Source organism: Chlorocebus sabaeus, chromosome 7 (assembly GCF_047675955.1).
Source record: "Chlorocebus sabaeus isolate Y175 chromosome 7, mChlSab1.0.hap1, whole genome shotgun sequence".
In the NCBI taxonomy this organism is placed as follows: domain Eukaryota; kingdom Metazoa; phylum Chordata; class Mammalia; order Primates; family Cercopithecidae; genus Chlorocebus; species Chlorocebus sabaeus.
Genome location: NC_132910.1, coordinates 79360295 through 79382607, shown reverse-complemented (window position 1 = coordinate 79382607; position 22313 = coordinate 79360295). Strand labels below are relative to the sequence as shown.

At 39.8% G+C, this 22313-nt stretch overlaps 1 long non-coding RNA gene across 14 annotated transcripts in view; it reads right to left on the bottom strand.

Annotated features, from left to right (window-relative positions):
* The window catches only part of LOC103236249 (uncharacterized), a 233208-nt gene that overhangs the window by 151922 nt on the left and 58973 nt on the right, over positions 1 to 22313 (bottom strand). For 10 of the 14 annotated variants that reach the window (XR_012093443.1, XR_012093446.1, XR_012093439.1 and 7 more), the window contains one exon: positions 15249 to 15330. The exons of 1 other annotated variant lie outside the window; for it this stretch is intronic. This is a non-coding gene — a long non-coding RNA (uncharacterized lncRNA). Of the gene's footprint in view, positions 1 to 6199; positions 7320 to 8970; positions 9012 to 15248; positions 15331 to 15398; positions 16984 to 22313 lie in introns of those variants that run through there. 3 more of the 14 variants (XR_012093445.1, XR_012093444.1, XR_012093447.1) reach the window with 3 other exon arrangements.

Here is a 22313-nt window from a genome sequence, read left to right as displayed (position 1 = left end):
TAGTTCATAAGGGCGAAGCCCTCCTCAATGGAATTAGTGCCTTCAAAAAAGATACAAAAGAGCGGTTTTCTCTCTCTCTGCCACTTAGGGATACAACGAGAAGACTGCCATCAGCAAGCCAGGAAGAGGGCCCTCACCAGGCACTATATCTGCCAGCACTTTGATCTCAGAATTCCCAGGCTCCCAAACTGTGAAAAATAAATTCTGTTGTGGAAGTCACCTGTCTATGCTATTTTTGTTATAGCAGACCAAACTAAGATACTGGGACACCATTATCTCCTGGGTCTCTTCAAGCTTCCTGAACCATTTTTTCTCATCCCACATATTTACATGGTTCTCCCTTCTTCTCTTCTTGCACACTCACCTATACACTAATGATTCCAAAATTGTCTAGATCCTAAACGCTTTTCCTGAAGTTGATACCAACTGTGTGCTAGGCATATCCATCTTTATACTCTGTGAGTACTTTAAATCCAACATTGAACTTAATACCTATTTCCTCATGAAATAAATTTTCCTATCTCAAAGAGTGGGTACCACCACTCACTCCATGGTCTCTTCACTGTTGATTCTCCCTCCTATTTCTTGTGCCAATTCCCCACTCCTGATCTCCTATCAATGCCTTAGTTCAGGCTTTATGATTCCTGCTCTAGACCACAGCCTCACAACAATTCTCTCTGCCTGTAGCCTCAACCCTTTCACATCCATTGTCCCTGATGCAATCCAAGGAATTTTCCTAAAACACAAATCATGTTATCGCTTAAATCCTTCTATCTACAAACCACTTAGCCCGACCTAGAAAACCATTTGCTATCTGCCTTCTATCTCTTTCTACCCTAATTTCTTGTCCCTTTCTTCTTAACCCACTATTGTTATGCCAAACAACTTGTAGTTCCTGCATAAAACATATCTTACACCTCTCTCCTTTGAACTACCTGTTTTCTCTGCCTGAAGTAGCCTTTCCCATCCTTGCGTTGCCTCACAGACTCCTCACCATTCATGAGGCAACCCAGGAATCCTCTTCTCAAAGGTTTTACCTAAATCCAATCTGTGACCCTCGCACCTGCCCCAATTTAGGCAATCAGGTATCCTTTCTCTTCCTTCCTCCAATACCATAAACACATTTCAGTTCTAGCATACAGCATACTATTTTGAAAAACTAGTCAATGTGTATGTCCATTAAAGTAAGCCTTTAGGCTGGGCGCGGTGGCTCACGCCTGTAATCCCAGCACTTTGGGAGGCCGCGGCGGGCGGATCACAAGGTCAGGAGATCAAGACCACGGTGAAACCCCATCTCTACTAAAAATACAAAAAATTAGCCAGGCGCAGTGGTGGGCGCCTGTAGACCCAGCTAGTTGGGAGGCTGAGGCAGGAGAATGGCGTGAACCCGGGAGGCAGAGCTTGCAGTGAGCCGAGATCGCGCCACTGCACTCCAGCCTGGGGGACAGAGTGAGACTCTGTCTCAAAAAAAAAAAAGTAAGCCTTAAATCCTCCTCATCTTCATGACATCAGTTATAGCCCACGTCAGAAATTTAGTCCATTTTGATTGAAATATTTTAACATCCGATCACCTGCAGAGTTGGGGTGATCCAGGTTGGTCTAGCAGTTTATGGGAAGAAGAAACCATGTCCATACAGATTTACACTAGCAGGAGGAAAAATTCTTTCCCAACCAGAGAAACCCACAAAAGGGAGAACAACTAGGAGGTGGGAATGAGCATAATGTATGTGGAAGGAGGGAGGAAACCGATCTAACTCAAGCAGAAGACTTTGCTGGAGAGTTAGGTGGGTTGGGTGGGATGACATTGCGGAAGGTCTCATAGGGGTATGAATGAGACTCAGTATACTAGCTTCCAATTGCTGTTGTAACAAATTGCCATAAACTCAGTGGCTTAAAAACAACAAAAGTTGATTATCTTACACTTCTGGAAGTCAGAAGGCAGAAATGAGTCTCACTGTTCTAAGATCAAGGTGTTGGCCAGACAGTGTTCCTTTCTGGAGGCTCTAGGGGAGAAACATTTTCTGATCTTTTCCAGCTTTTTAGAGGCTGCCCTTATTCCTTGGCTCATGACCCACTTCCAGCTTCAAAACCAGCAAGGACTGGTTGAGTCTTCTTCACATCCCTATACTATCACACTTTCTTCTGCCTCCCTCTTTCACTTTTAAAGACCCTTGTGATTACACTGGGCACACCCAGATAATCCAGGATAATTTCCCAATCTCAAGGTCAGCTGATTAGCAACACTGACTTTATCTGAACCTTAAATCCCCTTTGCCATGTAACCTAACATATTCACAGAGTCTAAGGATTCAGACATGACATCTCTGGGGGGCCATTATTCTGCCCACCACATTCAGTAACTAACTGGAAACCTTTTTCCAGCTCTTAAGCCTTAAATGCCGTGAGGAAAGCATAGAGCTCCAGACTGAGCTGCCCTAAATCACCCTCTCTGAAATCTTGCACAACTGAGTCATAATGAGGTTTTTTGTTTGTTTGTTTGTTTGTTTGTTTGTTTGTTTTGCCTCTGTGCATAAAGTATTGCAGGGGCCCAGCACTTTTGTATTGTGCCACTCTGCTGCCTATATGCACACAAAAAAATGTAACAGCAGATATTCTTGGGGCACCTTAATCACATACACATAATACACATACACATACACAGATAACATGACCATTTTGAGTCTTTCTCTGTGTATAGATGAGGTTGGCCCTGAGAAATGCACCAGTTGCCATTCTGTGGGATGCCCACATCCATAATATTTTAAATTATTTTAATTCACTTAATTGGATCTGGTTCCCATTAACATCATAGGCACTGTGATTCCCATGACACTGACAGGGCTGTGTGAGTCTCTCACTTTTGTATAACACTAATTAATCATGACAATACAACTTCTCAAATGTAGTTATCATCTTTCTTAGAGCTCAAAGAGTTTCATAGAATTTATCCTTTTTCTTTCAAAAATATTCCTACAGGGTTACCAGCTACAGGGTCACTATTTGAGATTAAAATAAGAAATAATTTTCTTACATCAGTGAAAGGCAAAAGGAAATTTATAAATACAACGCTCTAATTGAAAAAATTGTCACATATTTCCATATATGCAAATTGTGAATTCCAAGATGTTTAAGTGAAGCCTTCTGAAGTTAACTTACTTCTATCTTCAAAGTATAGGTGACCGTGTCTTCATTCATTCATTCGTTCAACAAATATTTCATATAAACTTTCAGGTATGAGATACCATTCCCTATAACCCATAGAGATTCAACAAGAAAATGTCATTGTCCTCAAGGAGCTTACTGTTAGTAGAAGACAGATCATACACTTTTAACAAACAAATCAATCATCTTTCAGATAATAATGAGTGCTCTGAATAATAACAACAAAATAGTGCCAGGTGAAAGAGAAAGAAAGTGAGAGATAATAGAAAAAAGGTTATTTTAGTTTGGATGGTCAGGGAAGGCCTACGCAGATATTTGAGTAAGGAGCAAGGCATGTGAAGAAATCAGAAAAGGGTGAACATGCCAATTTGATTCCACTTAACAATTCTTTTTTTTTTTTTGAGACAGAGTTTCACTCTTGTGGCCCAAGCTGGAGTGCAGTGGCGTGATCTCAGCACACCGCAACCTCCACCTCCCAGGTTCAAGTGATTCTCCTGCCTCAGCCTCCCAAGTAGCTGGAATTACAGGCACGTGCCACCACGTCTGGCTAATTGTTTATATTTTTAGTAGAAACGAGGTTTCACTATGTTAGCCAGGCTGGTCTCAAACTCCTGACCTCAGGTGATCCACCCACCTCAACCTCCCAAAGTGCTGGGGTTACAGGTGTGAGCCACCACACCTGGCCCATTGAACAAATATTAATTAAGCATAGACTATGTGCCAGTCATGGTTTTTGGTGCTGGAGAGCAAGCAAGTACAAATAACCTGCTTACAGCAGAACAAGCCTGAATGGATCAAGAAACGAACAAAAATGTATATGTAGCATTACATTGCATCCATAAATGTCTTTACCAAACACATTTACCCTCTAATTATCTGACAAATGATATAATTATCAAAAGCACAAAATCTTAGTAGTAGAGGTCAGCTAAACTATCTCTCTTCCTAAACTTGGTTTTCAAATTTTTGCAATAGAACTATTTGTTTAAATAAAATAGTACATGGAATTACAACATAAATAAATAAAAGCAATCTGCTCCATGGAAGGATTGTGAAAGTCCACAGTCCTACCTATTTTCCCTTCACTCGAAGCCCCTACACCATTTTGCAGCAATGTTAATTTATTGGTTTTGATCACTGGATCATTTGATCATGGTTGTGTAAAATGTTAACACCAGGAGAAGCTGGGATATATGGGAACTCTGTATACTAGTTTGCAACTTTTCTGTAAGTCTAAAATTATTTCAAACTGAAAAGTTGAAAAAAAAAAAAGTAATCCGACCATGATCACTACTGGCAACCCACCTTAGGGCGCTGGAGACACCAGTTGACATCATTAACCTTGATCATGCCGGGATGGTTTAGCCTATTTACTAAGGACCTTCGAAAGAGAGAAATTCCTTTCTAAGTAGCCTAGTCTGGTTTTTAACCATTCTCAACACCAGAAGATTCTTTCCTATGACTCTTTCAATCTCTAAGATAAACCCACTTTTTCAAGTTTTGTCATCAGTGGAAAATTAATTTGTCTTCTCTAAAAACCTTGTGATATATTTACAGACCTCATAATTTCCCATCAACTTTCTTTCCACAAATTAAGAGCAATGCTTTCATCTTTTCTCATGGGTCTTCTACTTCCATTTTTCAATCATTCAGAAAATTCTCCACTGTAAGTATTTTTTTATCTTCTTAAACTATGGTGTTTAGAGCTCACCACTGGATTTTAAATAAATAAAAGAGGCCTCAGCCAGTATCAAATACCTTGGGTAAGAGGGTTGTATTATCACTCAGACTTTATACGCAGTATTCCTATTGGATATTACTGCCTTAACAACCTCTCTACATTACCATATTTTGTTTTTTCTTACACATTTTTTCACACTGCTTATGACAGTCATTAAGCCAAGTGCCCCAGGCATTTGCTCTTAACCAATGAACAGCCACAGCCAGGCTGGGAACTTCAAGTCTTTCAGCAAGTCACAAAGTGCCAAAAATGCTCTCTCGCCAGGAGACATATTCCCTGAGTTAGAGAAAGTAGAAATTTGTTCTGATCTCATTCACCTGAGATCATTCAACAGTAAGATAAGTGAACTGACTGAGTCTGTGACCCTGTCTGTTGGACCTCTCCTTGCTTTAGTTCCCTGCCTGAAAAGCGAGGATAAGAGTGTTTACCAACTTTGCACGGGTGTTGCAAGAGTTGATTAAGGCTTATATGGCACCATCTGATGACAGTCTCTGTGGCTGTGCCACTCAAGTTGTCAAAGGCTGTGAAATGCCCGTGTGCCTCAAGGGCACTCCCTTAAAGCTCAATATCACAACTCTAGGTGACTTGCTGTGGACCATAACTAGAATATGACCCAACTGTACTTTCAGACATGCATGCCGAGCGCCAGTAAGGCTATCATCCAAAGCTGAAAAGCAGTTTTTCTAATGCTGCAGGCTCATGCACAAGGCACCAAAATAGCACCAGAAATACTATACCCATATTGCTTTATCCTAGACATCTGACACTTGTAAAGCTGATGCCAAATTTCTTGTCACATATGTGTCTGGAAGCCTTCGTGCTGAGAGGCATTTCTTATCTTCTGACATTTCAGAGAGCTGCATAAAGCTAGACAAGCACAGAGCCTCCTTCTAAAAGGCACAAGGCAGAGGGGAGCATTCTTTTCAGATGACCTCTGAAACCCTCACTGGAGGAGATCCAAGACACCCTTCAGCACATCTGTAATCCTCAGAATATTCCAAATGTTTGAGTGTGCAGCTTCCAGTTAGTAACAGCCAAACTACCCCGGCTCTCCAAGGTCATCTGAAAACGATTTGCCCATCAGCCAAATGAGAAAATGCTATTGTAAGCAAACCAATCATAAGATCAGACAATCCTCAGGGGCCCAGGGCCCAGATGCTCTGCCTCTGGTGACACAGGCCACCCCATCTATTACATTCGGGCTTCCAGTTGATACTAATGACTGTTGTGACTGACACCCCCAAACAGAAACAAAACTAGGATATTTGGATGTGATACAATAATAGAAATTTTCTAGTGATTCCTTTCTCTTCTGATCTTACCTACACAAACTGCCTGACAAAGTGGGTGCCGTGTAGACCTCCCCCACAACTGTCAAACAGCAGGGGTTTCTAGTAGGAGAGTCCCTTAAAGCAATGTGTGTCAGAGTAATCTGGTTTTAAATGCAAATTCCTGGACCTTATTCCAGACCTTTGAATTAGAACCTCCGGCAAATGGGATCCAAGAATCTACATTTTAAACAAATTCCTCAGATGATCTTTTTTTTTAACTTTTTATTTTCCCAGATAATTTTTATACACACTAAAATTTTCAGAAACCTGACGGAATTTTCAAGCAAATTAAAATTCGTACAAACCCTCAGCTCATTGGGACGGTTTCCGGCCACAGGCCTATATTTAGTGGTCATTAACTCACTACTCTAAACACCCACAGCAAACCACTCTGTGCTCAAGAGGAAGGAACAAGTTTCATGATTTCATCCTTTTCTCAGCCTCATTGTTCACGCTCCTCTTTTGGAACAATAGGCACTGCCATATGATGCTTCTGGCATCCGTTGCCTTGTATTGTTTAACATTTTGTGTTCGTTTTTTAACGCTGCCATAACAGATTACCACAAACGTGGCACAAATTTGTTATCTTACAGTACTGTAGGTTAGAAGTCCAATATAGAAGTCACTGGGCTAAAATCAAGGTGTCAGCAGAACTAGGTTCCATGCTGGAGGCTCCAGGGGTAAATCTGTTTTCATGCCTTTTCCAGCTTCTAGAGGTCACCCACACTCCTTGGCTCATGGCTCTCCTCCATCTTCAAAGCCAGCAATGCTGCATCTCTGATTCTTCACATCTCCTTCTGACTCTCTTCTTCTGCCTTCCTCCTCCACTTTTAAGGATGCTTGTAATCACATCAGGGCCACCCAGATAATACAGGATAACTTTCCTATCTCAAGGTTCTTAAGATGTGATTACATATGTGATTACATTTCCAAAGTCCCTTTTTCCAAGTAAGGTAACATTTTCACAAGTTCCAGCAATCTAAGATATGGATATCTTTAAGGAGCCATTATTGTACCTACCACAACTTTCACCTGTAATATGAAGGATGTCTTCATCTGGGCTCCTGTGAAAGTGGACCCTGAGACTAGGATTTGAGTAGAAGTCCAATGAAGCCCAGTAAAGGAGTGGGGCAGTCAGGTAGTAAGGGAGGAAAGCAGATAACTTGTGAGTTAATGAGGAGGATGCTACTACATGCAACTAGACTAAATTCTCCTAGGGACTGTGTACAACACACGTTAGAATAGTCCCACCTCGGGGAAAGGAAACTGAAGCATTTATCCACAAGTCCCCATCGTTTCGCAGTTAGGGGTCACATTAACTCCCAGTGCACTTCCAGCACTTCATGCTTCCCTGACTGTGAATGGGCTCCACAGCTAGCGAATATTCCTGGCAGAGACACTCAACAGGCTATAAACTTGTTCCATCTGAGAGGCCTCTGGAGTGGACCAAGAAGATATGGGCGGGGCATCAACAGCATCTGAATCAAGGGGGTTGGTGTTTGAGTCAAGTGTGGCATTATGTCTCAAAAATTTCAATGCTCATATCCTTTGACCCAACAAAGGATCCACCTCCAGGGAATGTGTGCTAAGAGTATAATTGGAGACAGGTGCAATGATTGTTTATAATGTTTTAAAGAATTGGAAATTATTTAAATTCCATTAATAAGGAATTAGTTAAATTACAGGTGATATAATTGAACATTCTGCTACAATTGGATATAATTATGTGGGTCTACATTTATTGATAGGGAAACTAGTTCCTGACATACTGCTGAGTGAAAAAAAAAGCAGGTTACAAATAGTAAGTATATTATAAATCCATTTATGTAAAATTATGTATGTATAATATATATGTGTGTGTATGTATAGCAAGATGTCTCAAAGAATGTTCATCAAAACTCTAACAGTAGTTATTTCTAGGAAGCAGAATTTCTCATCCTTTATACTTTCTTCTTCATGCGTCTGTATTACAAAAAAATTTACAATAAACAATGTATTGTTTATTAATCAATTACAAAGATACTTGCAATTTTTTTTAAAAAAAGAATTCAAATTTTTCCTAAAAGATAAGCTTCTATTTAGTTCTAATATGATAATGTCAGTGTGCTTATATATACATCTCCATTTTAAAACTACATGGAACTGAGGACCCCCATGCATTACATAAAATGTTTAGGGCATATTTGGAACACAGCAGGAACTTAATAATAATTGATGTTCATCAGTATGAAATTCAATAAAACAACACATGGAACAAACTGGGTCATGGTAAAATTTTCACAATGCATGGGATGACTCCCTAGGGAGCTGAGAGGCCTGGCGTGGCCTTATCAGGCAGGGACCTGCTCTGGCAGACAAGGAAGGCCTGCCCTTGCACAAACACACCCATGCCATCCCAGAGATAGCATCAGAGCCCTGCTCGTCTTAGGTAGAAGTGAAAACAAATGCAACTGTAGGCTTGCAGTTTTACAGCATGAATGAGACAAGTAGAATCTCTGTTAATTTGTTAGAAATTAATTCAATGGTTTGTCTCCTGTAACTCTAGGCCTTCCTTGCAAGAGCACTCCACTTCCTGTTATGTACAATGGCAAAGCTGACTGGAACTGCCCAAAGGAAGAACAAGTGGAAGAGAAGTCACAGTGTGCCCTTAGGGCAACAGAAATTTAAAAGAATATTTAGGTGTGGGACTTCACATGCATGCCTCCTTTTTATGTCTAATAAGGGAAAATTTCTCACCTGTTCAGGTTGCTCTTGGACTCTCTTTTGTTGTTCAGCATCTAAATAATGAGCAAATAAAGGGAAAACAGAAAAGTGGACAAGTCCCCATTTGTGTATATATTAAAGTGCTGAGAGAGGTGGCAAGAGAAAGGAGAGAGAGAGACCAGAAAATCATGTGGAACAGATGCCAGGGAGTTTGAGTTTGGGGGTTGTGAGGTAATAGTTGGAGATTCAGAGCTTTGGGGATCACCTGATATCCATGTAGAAGAAAACAAAGATAACAATAAAGTAGATTTTAAGATGCTTTTTCTATAGTAAGAATGCATACCCCATACTAACATCTATTGAACTGTATACTTTAAATGGGTGAATTGTATGGTATGTAAATGATGCCTCAATAAAGCTGTTTTTTAAAAAAGAATACTCCACTTCAAAAAAAAAAGCACACTCCACTTTGGCAGTTTACTGAGAGACTGCAAAAATATTTGAAGAATCCTTTTAGATACCGGACCATTCCTTTGAATTCATTCTTTCACAGAGGCTGGATCAAGTGGAACTTCAATTTTGTTTAGGTTCTGGTAGGTTAGAGAAAGGACCCTTAAGACCCTTAAGAATCTGCGTGTTTAACCTTCCAAGAGGACCCCCTTGCACCCTGCTAGTCTAATGCTCTCATTTCAAAGGTGAGAAAATGAAGCCACAGAGGCTAAATCAGTCTGCCTTGTCACACAGCAGCAAAGCTGGGAACTCTGGAGGTCTGATCTCAGGTCTTTCGAAATATACCACTCCACCCCCATCTGATGTTCTTCCTGCTTTTGTTTACAGAAAGAAACAATTTGAGGATAAGAATGATTAGAACACATAGTTATTATGCCCATGGTTCAGTCTAGTTGTTCTGGCCTTTAAAACAAGTCAGTCAGACTGGCACCAGTCCAATCATTTGCACACCACTGCCCAGCAAACAGCCTTGCCATGGAGATCCAGCCTTCCCAGCCCAAGCCTGGAGAACAATCCCCACAACGGCAATGTTGCTTTCATCTCCTTTTGAAGAACAATAGGAAAACAATGATAGCTACCTAACGTTTATTGGACATTTATCCATGCAGCAACTTGGGCATAGTCGTCAGAGCCCTATGACACAGAAATTTAGAGAGTTCAAATTTTAAGTAAGAACTTTAAAACTACTAGATGTCACTAATGTAAATAACATCCATCTGTGAATCACATCAGAAATTTACAAAGTTAATTATGGGATTGCATTTCTGATGCTCTCCCAGGATGGCTCTGGCGCCTGCTATGTGCTAGGCACTGGTCTAGACATTTTACATATGGCATCTCTTTTAATCTCCACAATAATTCCATCACATGGGTATTAATCACCCCACTCTGTAAGTAAGAAAAAAAAAGAAAAAAACTGAAAACATGATGGCAGCAGGACCAGGCAAGTAAAAAATAAGTTCTGATGTCAAGTTACAGTCTTAGGGCTCAAGGAGGGTATCTTCATGATGTAACTTAAGTCTGTACCAGAAGAGTTCTCCTTTATCCCTAAAGAGTCACCTCAACGCCTATCATTCCATCATTAGTTTCATCTTTTTTTTTCTTTTTAAGACAGAGTCTCACTCTGTCGCCCAAGCTGGAGTGCAACGGCACGATCTCAGCTCACTGTAACCTCCACCTCCCGGGTTCAAGCAATTCTCCTGCCTCAGCCTCCCAAGTAGCTGGGACTACAGACCCTCACCACCACACCTGGCTAATATTTTTATTTTTTAGCAGAAATCCGGTTTCCCCATATTGGCCAGGCTAGTCTTGAACTCCTAACCTTGTGATCCACCAACCTCGGCCTCCCAAAGTGCTGGGATTACAGGCACGAGCCACCACACCCAGCCTAGTTTCATCCATTTTTAACTTAAATACTGTTAGTAGTCACCCATAAAATTGGGAATACCCCTATGCATTGATCAGAGTTGGCAATGCTATGTTACAGAATAAGCTGGAATCTCAGTAGACTAACATGATAAAAGTATTTCTTGTTCATGCAAACTCTGATGCAGATGTTTGGAGTCATTTTAGAGGACCAGGAATGAGATAAGGAGAGCATGGTAGATATGCAGGATATTTTAGATTCAGAGCATGGAAGACCAAGCAGCCTACAAGTAGAGAACACCATTTCCACCCACATTCCATTAGCCAGAAATCAGTCACACGGCCAACCTAAATGCGCAGGAGTCTGAGAAATGTAGGGAAGTGCAGAAATGGGTGGGCATTATAATATCCACCACATTCCCAAAAGAATTCTACGTTTGGTTCTTATTTGTCAGCACATCAGTTAACAAGAATTAATAGCAACAATATACACAAGTAGTATGTAGGAGTCTCTTCTTCAGGACAGGACCAGAAAGGAAGAGGTGGAAAAAGGACAGTGACAGAGACATATGCACATATTTAACAATTTTGTTGGGTTTTGCCTGACTTGAAAGATCCATCTACTAAGCCTTGCTGTGTCTCCAGCTCATTGGCTGATACTTCCAATGACTTTGGTTGTATGCTGAATTAGACTTTAAGTTTTGCAAATATAATTTCTCCCAGAGATATCAGAAATAAAGCTATGTATTCATTTTATTCATAGAGGCAAATAGGTACTTTGGGATCTACAACTAAATAAATAAATGTTTTCCTGACAAGTTGACTATAACAGATCTTAACGAAGTGACATATTTTTTTCATTTTATTTCTACCATAAAATTCAACAACAAAACAATGTGGCCCTGAAAGGAAACAATAATCAAATTTAGGAATGTATCAAATTTTTAAAATTATATATAAAAGGAAAAGTATAACTTATTAAAACTTTAATAATAACTATTAATGCACCACCCAATTAAGACAGAAACCTGGCTTGAAACTTTCTTCTTCACTGAGTCTATCCAAGCACCAACTACATGTGATTTTATCCCCAAAATACCTCTCAAGTTTATCATATTCTATCTTCTATCCCCATTGACACTGCTTCAAACTTTCTCACTTGGAGTATGACATCACCTCCTAGATAACCTCTCTGCATTTAGTCTTGCCCAACTTTTCAACTCCCTACCCCTAAGAGCAGTGTGTTCAAAACTGCAGGGTGCAAGGGGATCCTCTTGGAAGGTTAAACATGCAGATTCCAAAGTTTTCCACCAGGATTCTGATTTAGTAAACCCAGTGTTGACAAAAAGGGTCAAACTCTGTAAAATATTTGAAGAGATTTATTCTGAGCCAAATATGAGTGACCAATGGCCTGTGACACAACCCTCAGGAGATCCTGAGAACATGTGCCCAAAGTGGTCGGGGTATAGCTTAGTTTTATACATTTTAGGGAGACATGAGACATTATCAAATACATGTAGGATATACATCTGTTTGGTCCAGAAAGGCAGGACAACTAACTGGAAGCAAGGGCCTCCAAGTCATAGGCGGATTTAAATACTTACTGATTGGCATTGACTGAAACAGTTAGGTTATCGTCTAAAGACTTAGGACTGTCTGGGTTACGATAAGGAATTGTGGAGACCAAGGTTTTATCATGCAGGTGAAGCCTCCAAGTAGCAGGCTTTGAGAATAGATTGTAAATGTTTCTTATCAGACTTAAAAAGTCTGTTCTAGGTAATTCCAAAAGGGAGGAGATCCAACACCCTCTTCCCATCACGGCCTAAAACTAGTTTTTCCACTTAACTTTGGAATGCCGTTGCCAAGAGAAGGGGTCCATCGGGATGGTCAAGCGGCTTAGAATTTTATTTTTGGTTTATACCAGGATAGAGTTCAGGGCTCTGAATTTTTAATAAGCACAACAGAAGATTTTAATGTATGTGCTCTTGGGAGAAACACTGCTCCTCAGAAAAAAATCTCAACAAGAATTCCAAACCTCAGTTGTCAGTCCTTTGTTTAAAGCAATTGAATGGCTTTCCAGTGACTACCAGATAAGTCCCAAGGCCCTTATTATAGAATACAAAGCCACCATGACACAGGCCTGGAGTATCTTTTCAGCCTCATATTTCCCTATTTCTCCTCAAACCTTACAGTTTCAGAACCTCCAGTGCCAAACTATTTGTATTTCCTGAGCACACTCCATTGGTTCATGCCTCGACATCTTAGCCATGTCGAAGCAGGATTTTTTTCAGCCCCGTTGCTGGACTTGCAGCAGGGGTGCCCCCTCTACTCGGCCTGCCATGCTCAGCCCCTTGCAGGAGAGAGCACATGAGCGAGCAAGAGTGGAACCTGGCAGGCCACTCTGACCACCAACACAGGAGCAAGCTCCATGCAGGGCCCACAGCCAAGTCAGGCGTGTTACCTCCAGGGGAATGGGGCAGTGCCCAGGGAGGGGTGCCCATGATCCTGAAGCCCCAGAGTGGGTGTTAGTGTGATAATTAGCTCTTTTAGTTCCACTGTCCGCAGCCTTACAGCAGCATGTTAGCAGCTCAGTCAGTCCCTTGCTCCCTCGCGCTGACTGCTGTCAAGGCTGCTCTCCGCTGTCAAGGGCAAGGGCCAGTGCTACAGCTTTTCAGAGTACCCGTGCTCAGTGGGCCCTAAGCTCTTATCCAGCATCCAAGAAGAATGACGTCACACTGATGGCTGAAGGGTGATGAGAGCAGAGGATTTTACTGAGTGACAGAACAGCTTTCAGAAAAGAAGGGATGTGGGGTTGGGGGAGGGTACCCCCACAGTTGGGTGGTTTCTCTGTGTGATTGGGTCTGGGGCATTTTATGGACTCAGAATGGGGAGTGCAGCTGATTGGTTTGTGAGTATGCAAAAAAGTTTAAAGCAAAGACATCACTCAAAGGTGGGCACCACCGTGTAGAAAACCAATTAGGAAAGGGTAGGTATATGTATAATAGGTGAAAGGTAGAGACCAATCAGAGGAAAGCACACCAAATGGGAAGACAGGTTCTCAATCTGGTCCCAGGATTTAACTTGTAGCTTGGCTTCCAGGCCTTATATGGTCTTCAACTTGGAGGTGGGATTTTGCTGGGGACTCACCTCTATCTGCCTAGGCATCTCACTGCCTCTTGTCACTATCAATGTTGTTCTGGCTACCCAGAATTTCCATGCCCATTGTCTTCCTGATAAACCAGCATTTACCTTCAAAATTGAGCTCAATTCTTTCGTTAATTTCTTCTAATATGCCACCTTTGACAGAGTTAATGTCTTCCTCCTCTTTCATCCTCCTGTCTGCTCTGACCTTTGAAGTACTTCTATTACTACACATCTTTGTTTACATTCCTCTCATTCCCTATCTAACCTTCTTACCTCATCTCAGTGCCTCACATGTAGAAGGCATTAAATAAACATTGTTGAACTATAGCTAAATACAAAACAAGCTCTTTGGGAACAGAAACAAATAAAGATTCCTCTTTGGATTATTTGGTCCTTTAAGTTAAATATTTCAGTTCAGTTCAGTTTATACCATTTTTTTCTTTCTTCATTATTCATTAATGAATTATTCATTTCCTTCATTAATTCTACAAATGCTTTTTGAAAGCCTACTATGCACGTCATTGTACAATAATGCTACCTAAAATCCTGTGTTTATATGCTAGAAACTATTAGATATAGTCTTTCTTTACCTTTTATTCTCTACAGGTCTTTCATTAATTTTCTTATGTAATGGTTCCTGTGGCAGGTAGGAGAGTACTTTGAAGACTAGCATCTTTTGAGATACTAATAAATGTTTCTCTCCCAATAAAACTAAAATATTTCCCAAATAGTATAGTATAGTGTTAAAATGATATTCATACATTTGTGTTTCTACCTCATGGGCTTCTTTGGGGAAGTACATGAGAAAGTTAATAGTGGCCTACCAGCCTACCATTTAACCCACATCCCTAATCAATCAATAATTTTTTCTTTTTTTTTTTTGGAGACAGAGTTTCACTCTTGTTGCCCAGGCTGGAGTGCAATGGCTCCATCTCAGCTCACTGCAACCTCTGCCTCCTCCCAGGTTCAAGCGATTCTCCTGTCTCAGCCTCCCGAGTAGCTGGGATTACAGGCGCATGCCACCATGCCCAGCTAATTTTTGTATTTTTAGTAGAGACAGGGTTTCATCATATTGGTCAGGCTGGTCTCGAACTCCTGACCTCAGGTGATCCGCCCACCTCGGCCCCCCAAAGTGCTGGGATTACAGGCGTGAGCCACCGCGCCCAACCAATCAATAATTTTTTTTAATTGCACCACATAAGCACCTAACTCACACCCTAAGGGAGACTGTGAAAAAACAGAAAGAATGGGCCACTGTCTTTCTTTATTCATCTCTGCATCTTTGTACTTACAGGCCTCCTCTGGATTCTGAAAGCAGCCTTGACAGTTGAAAACGTGGCATAAATTTTGTAGCCTCAATCACCCCTAGATGAACTAAAAAAAAAAAAAACACCTTTTTTGTATATTTATTCTAAAATTCAGGACAGGATCTAAAACCTGAACATAACAATGTATTTAAACATTGCTGCTTTACTCAACTTCTTACATATCTTACTGTGTAAATTTGTCTTTCAAAGGAGAAAACATTATTATACTATCACAAAATAGACAGTGAAACTCTAAAACTTGCCAAATACTGCAGTCTAAAATCATTTTCTGACAGAAGACGACACTACTCCTTTTTAGAAAAAGAGTGGAGTTATTACAAATGTATTCTTTCTGACATCAAAACAAAAAGAATGATTACTCATTTTATATTTGTTGGCATGGAGTTATTTGGACGTGGTTAAAAATATCTCCAAGAACAGTCTTCACTCTAGCCACAAACCTGTAAATCTTCCCTTCAGAGATGAAAACTGTCCACAGCAATCAACAGTAACATTCCAAGTCTGACACTCCCCGACACCCAAACAACACAATGCCGGGCGGCTGGAGAGCACAGTTAGCATTACAGAAATCACACTCCCTCTGCCCAGAGAGCAAGTGGATCAAATATCAAAACTGTCCCAGAAATACGCTATGCGGGGTTATAAATATGCTCCCACAGAGGGATAAGAATTTGTAACAAAGTTTAAAATCATTTGTAGATTGGCTATAATTAAAAAAAAAACAAACAAAAACAGAAAACAGAAAGTGCTGATGAGTATATGGAGAAAGGAGAAATCAGAACTCTCATACATTGCTGGTGGGAATGTAAAGTGTGCAGCCTTTTGGTGATTCCTCAATAAGTCAAACATAAAATACTATATGACCCAGCAATTTCATTCCTAGGTATATACCCAAAAGAATTGAAAACAGGGAGTCAAGCAGATGCTCGTACACCAGTGTTCACAGCAGCACTACTTTCTACTAGCCAAAGATAGAAAAAACACAAATGTCCATCAATCCATGAACAAACAAATAAACATGGTACAACCATCCAAAGAATATTTTTCAGACTTAAAATAGAATGAAGTCCTGAGATATGCCTCAGCATCCATGAACCTTAAAAACATCATGTTAAAGAAGCCAGTCACAAAAGGCTTTGTGACTGTAAATGGTATGATCCCATTTACACAAAATATCCAAGAATAGGCAAATCTATAGAGACAGAAAACAGATTAGTAGTTTCCAGGAGCTGTGGGTAGGGGAGGATGGGGAGTGGCTGCTTAATGTCTCCTGTTTCCATCTGGGGTGATGAAAATGTTCTGGAGCTAGATAGTGGTGACAGTTGCACAACAATGTGAATGTCCTAAATGACAATGAATTGTATGCTTTAAAAATGCTGAATCTGAGCTGAGCACAGCGGCTTACACCTGTAGCCCAAGCACTTTGGAAGATTGAGGCAGGAGGATCATTTGAGCCCAGGAGTCCAAGACCAACCTGACCAACATAGAGAGACCTAATCTCTACAAAAATAAAAATAAAAAATAAAAAACAGCTGGGCGTGGTGCCACGCGCCTGTCGTCCCGGCTACTTGACTGTAGTCCCGGCTACTTGACTGTAGTCCCGGCTACTTGAGAAGCAGAGGCTTGAAACCGGGAGGTCAACGCTGCAGTGAGCTCTGTTTGTGCCACTGCACTCAGGCCTGGGCAGCAGAGTAAGATCCTGTGTTTTAAAAAAAAAAAAAAAAAAGTTACTCTGCAATTTTGCAATTTTACAGGCATTAGGGAAAGACATTATTTAAATTGCAAATTTTATATTAACTGAATTTTACTACAATAAAAAATCATTTGCCAGTTAAATAATTTTCTAATGTGATACAATTCTAGGATATTCCACAGTGAAAACATTTTTTATTAAAATATACTTATCAATATATGCATGTGTACATTGTTTGAATTATCAAATATTAGATCTAATTTAATTATTCTATAACTAAGTAAGTTAACTGTTTCAGTAAAATTTCAGAGAAACTTAAAAATAGGAGGCTGGGTGTAGTGGTTCATGCCTGTAATCCCAGCACTTTAGGAGGCGAAGGCAAGTGGATCTCTTGAGGTCAGAAGTTCAAGACCAGCCTGGCCAACATGGTGAAACCCTGTCTCTACTAAAAATACAAAAATTAGCCAAGTGTGGTGATGGGTGCCTGTAATTCCAGCTACTTAGGAGGCTGAGGCATGAGAATTGCTTGAACTCAGGAGGCGGAGGTTGCAGTGAGCCAAGATCACGCCACTACACTCCAGCCAGGGTGACACAGTGAGACTCTGTCTCAAAAAAAAAAAAAAAAAAAAAGATATTTGGTGAATTTCATAAATAAAATGATTACAGATTATTTATGATCAAATACCTAGAATGCTTAGAAGACCACAAACTTTCAGAAGTCTGAGAAAAACTAATGTTCTATTCTGAAAACCAGCACACTTTCAGCACCCCAAAGAACTACTGGCCTGTAGCCTTACTTAGCATTATATATAAGTATGAAGAGTCATCCAACATAATTTATTCTAAGTGCTTATAATGTGTCAGACACTAGTCTAGGCACAGGAAATATGAATACTATTAAGGCAAGGTTCTTGCCCTAATGGATCTTATGAATAAAATAGAAACTATGCATGTTTTACATATTGCAATTTTTTTGTATGACAATAACATTACCCAAGAACAGTGAAGGGATTTATAGGAAACCAGAGTCAACAGTAAGTACAGATAACTTATTGCTATTATCTCCTAAGTGGTATTTAAAGCAAAGCAATAATAAATCAGGATCATCATGCTGTCATCCAGACAACTGCTAAGAAACATCTTGCTGGATATCTGAGTTGGTAATCACATTCTCCAAAACTCCTAAGCTCTGTTTTATTCACGTTCTATCCCTTCAACCAATAAGAAGAATGAGTAAATGTTTCATTTCAAGCTGTTATCACTAAGAATAGAAATGTTTGATCTACAGAACCCCGTACCAGGAATTATGGATGATTCAAAGTTAATGGACGGTATCCCTAACTTTGTGTAGTTTATCATCTGACTAGGTAGGCAATATGTCCATCAAAACTATCTAAGAGCAATTATAATGTGACATAAGAGCTAAACACGTGTGAGTTGACACAATATAAACCAAGCTCCCAAGTGCAGTGAGAATGTGAAGTATGAACTACTCACAACCAGAGCACTACATGGTACCCACTGTCCTTCTGATACAGCATGGGCTATAGTTTACATGTTCCTTTAAAGTGTAGAAACAATCCTAATACTAATCTATTTTTCTTATCACATGTAGGGGTTTGGGAGAGAAAGTCTAGGACTTACTATGTTGCCAGGCATTTCAATAGGCACTTTTAAATTTAACCTCACAAAAACCCACGCTACTTTATCACCATCATCATGATTGTCATTCCCATCATCATTATCCCTATTTAATACTTGCCCAAAGTCAGCCAGCAACTAAGTGCGATGTCTGATGGTTGCAGAGGACTCACTGAGCCTAGGTTTGATTTTTTAAATTATTTTTTCCAAACCATTTTGCTCCATGATGCCATATACTTCAGATCATACTCTAAGAGTCATCACCCCAAAGTAATGGCTCTTATCCAGGGATGCCTCTCAGAACTACCCCAAGAGCTTTTTCAAACTATAAACTGAGAGTCATACCCAGATGCATGTCATAAACTCTAAGATTGGGGTTTGGGCTTGGGGAAAAAAAATATTTTAAAAATTCTCCCAGGTAACTGTATACACTCCCCTGCCTTGAAACTCTACAAGCCAGAAGAGAGTGGGGACCAACATTAAACTTCTTAAAGAAAAGAATTTTCAACCCAGAATTTCATATCCAGCCAAACTAAGCTTCATAAGTGAAGGAGAAATAAAATCCTTTACAGACAAGCAAATGCTGAGAGATTTTGTCACCACTAGGCCTGCCTTACAAGAGATCCTGAAGGAAGCACTAAACATGGAAAGGAACAACCAGTACCAGCCACTGCAAAAACATGCCAAATTATAAAGACCATTGACACTATGAAGAAACTGCATCAACTAACGGGCAAAATAACCAGCTAGCATCATAATGACAGGATCAAATTCACACATAACAATATTAACCTTAAATGTAAATGGGCTAAATGCCACAATTAAAAGACACAGACTGTCAAATTGGATAAAGAGTCAAGACTTATCAATGTGCTCTATTTAGGAGACCCATCTCATGTGCAAAGACACACATAGGCTTAAAATAAAGGGATGTAGGAATATTTACCAAGCAAATGGAAAGGAAAACAAAGCAGGAGTTACAATCCTACTCTCTGATAAAACAGACTTTAAACCAACAAAGATCAAAAGAGATAAAGACGGTCATTACATAATGGTAAAGAGATCAATTCAAAAAGAAGAGCTAACAATCCTAAATATATATGCACCCAATACAGGAGCACCCAGATTCATAAAGCAAGTCCTTAGAGACCTACAAAGAGATTTAGATGCCCACATAAAAATAATGGGAGAATTTAACACCCCACTGCCAATATTAAATAGATCAATGAGACAGAAGGTTAATAAGGATATCCAGGACTTGAACTCAGTTCTGCATCAAGCAGACCTAATAGAAATCTACAGAATTCTTCACCCCCAAATCAACAGAACATACATTCTTCTCAGCACCACATCTCACTTACTCCAAAACTGACCACATAGTTGGAAGTAAAGCACTCCTCAGCAAATGTAAAAGAACAGAAATCACAACAAACTGTCTCTCAGACCACAGTGCACTTAAATTAGAACTCAGGATTAAGAAACTCACTCAAAACTGCACAACTACATGGAAACTGAACAACCTGCTCCTGAATCACTACTGGGTAAATAACAAAATGAAGGTAGAAATAAACACATTCTTTGAAACCAATGAGAACAAACATACAACGTACCAGAATCTCTGGGACACATTTAAAGCAGTATGTAGAGGGAAATTTATTGCACTAAGTGCCCATAAGGGAAAGCAGGAAAGATCTAAAATCAACACCCTAACATCACAATTAAAAGAACTAGAGAAGCAAGGGCAAACAAATTCAAAAGATAGCAGAAAGCAAGAAACAACTAAGATCAGAGCAGAACTGAAGGAGATAGAGACATAAAAAACCCTTCAAAAAAATCAATGAATCCAGAAGCTGGTTTTTTGAAAAGATCAACAAACTTGATAGACTGCTAACAACAATAATAACAAAGAAAAGAGAGAAGAATCAAATAGATGCAATAAAAAATGATAAAGGGGATATCACCACTGATCCCACAGAAATACAAACTACCATCAGAGAATACTATAAAACAGCTCTACACAAATAAACTAGAAAATCTTGAAGAAATGGATAAATTCCTGGACACATACACCCCCCCAAGACTAAACCAGGAAGAAGTTGAATCTCTAAATAGACCAATAACAGGCTCTCAGATTAAGGCAATAATTAATAGCTTACCAACCAAAAAAAGTCCACGACCAGACAGATTCACAGACAAATTCTACCAGAGGTACAAAGAAGAACTGGTACCATTCCTTCTGAAACTATTCCAATCAACAGAAAAAGAAGGAATCTTCCCTAACTCATTTGATGAGACCAGCATCATCCTGATACCAAAGCCTGGCAGAGACACAACAAAAAAAAGAGAATTTTAAACCAATATACCTGACGAACATCAATGCGAAAATCCTCAATAAAATACTGGCAAACTGAATCCAGCAGCACATCAAAAAGCTTATCCACCACAATCAAGTCAGTTTCATCCCTGGGATGCAAGGCTGGTTCAACATATGCAAATCAATAAACATAATCCATCACATAAACAGAACCAATGACAAAAACCACATGATTATCTCAATAGATGCAGAAAAGGCTTCAACAAAATTCAACAGCCCTTCATGCTAAAAACTCTCCATAAACTAGGTATTGATGGAATATATCTCAAAATAATAAGAGCTATTTATGACAAACCCACAGACTATATCATGCTGAATGGGCAAAAATTGGAAGCATTCCCTTTGAAAACTGGCACAAGACAGGGAAGCCCTCTCACGACTCTTATTCAACACAGTGTTGGAAGTTCTGGCCAGGGCAATCAGGCAAGAGAAAGAAATAAAGGGTATTCAATTAGGAAAAGAGGAAGTCAAATTGTCCCTGTCTGCAGGTGACATGATTGTATATTTAGAAAACCCTATCATCTCAGCCCAAAATCTCCTTAAGCTGATAAGCAACTTCAGCAAAGTCTCAGGATACAAAATCAATGTGCAAAAAATCACAAGCATTCCTATACACCAATAACAGACAAACAGAGAGCCAAATCATGAGCGCACTCCCATTCACAATTGCTACAAAGAGAATAAAATACCTAGGAATCCAACTTACAAGCGATGTAAAAGACCTCCTCAAGGAGAACTACAAACCACTGCTCAACAAAATAAAAGAGGACACAAACAAATGGAAGAACATTCCATGCTCATGGATAGGAATAATCAATATCGTGAAAATGGCCATACTGCCCAAGCTCATTTACAGATTCAATGCCATTCCCATCAAGCTACCAATGACTTTATTCACAGAATTGAAAAAAACTATTTCAAAGTTCATATGGAACCAAAAAAGAGCCCACATTGCCAAGACAATCCTAAGCAAAAAGAACAAAGCTGGAGGCATCACACTTCAAACTATACTACAAGGCTACAGTAACCAAAACAGCGTGGTACTGGTACCAAAACAGAGAGACCAATGGAACAGAACAGAGGCCTCAGAAATAACACCGCACATCTATAACCATCTGATCTTCAACAAACCTGACAAAAACAAGAAATGGGGAAAGGATTCCCTATTTAATAAATGGTACTGGGAAAACTGGCTAGCCATATATAGAAAGCTGAAACTGGACCCCTTCCTTACACCTTATACAAAAATTAATTCAAGATGGATTAAAGACTTAAATGTCAGATCTAAAACCATAAAAACCCTAGAAGAAAACCTAGGCAA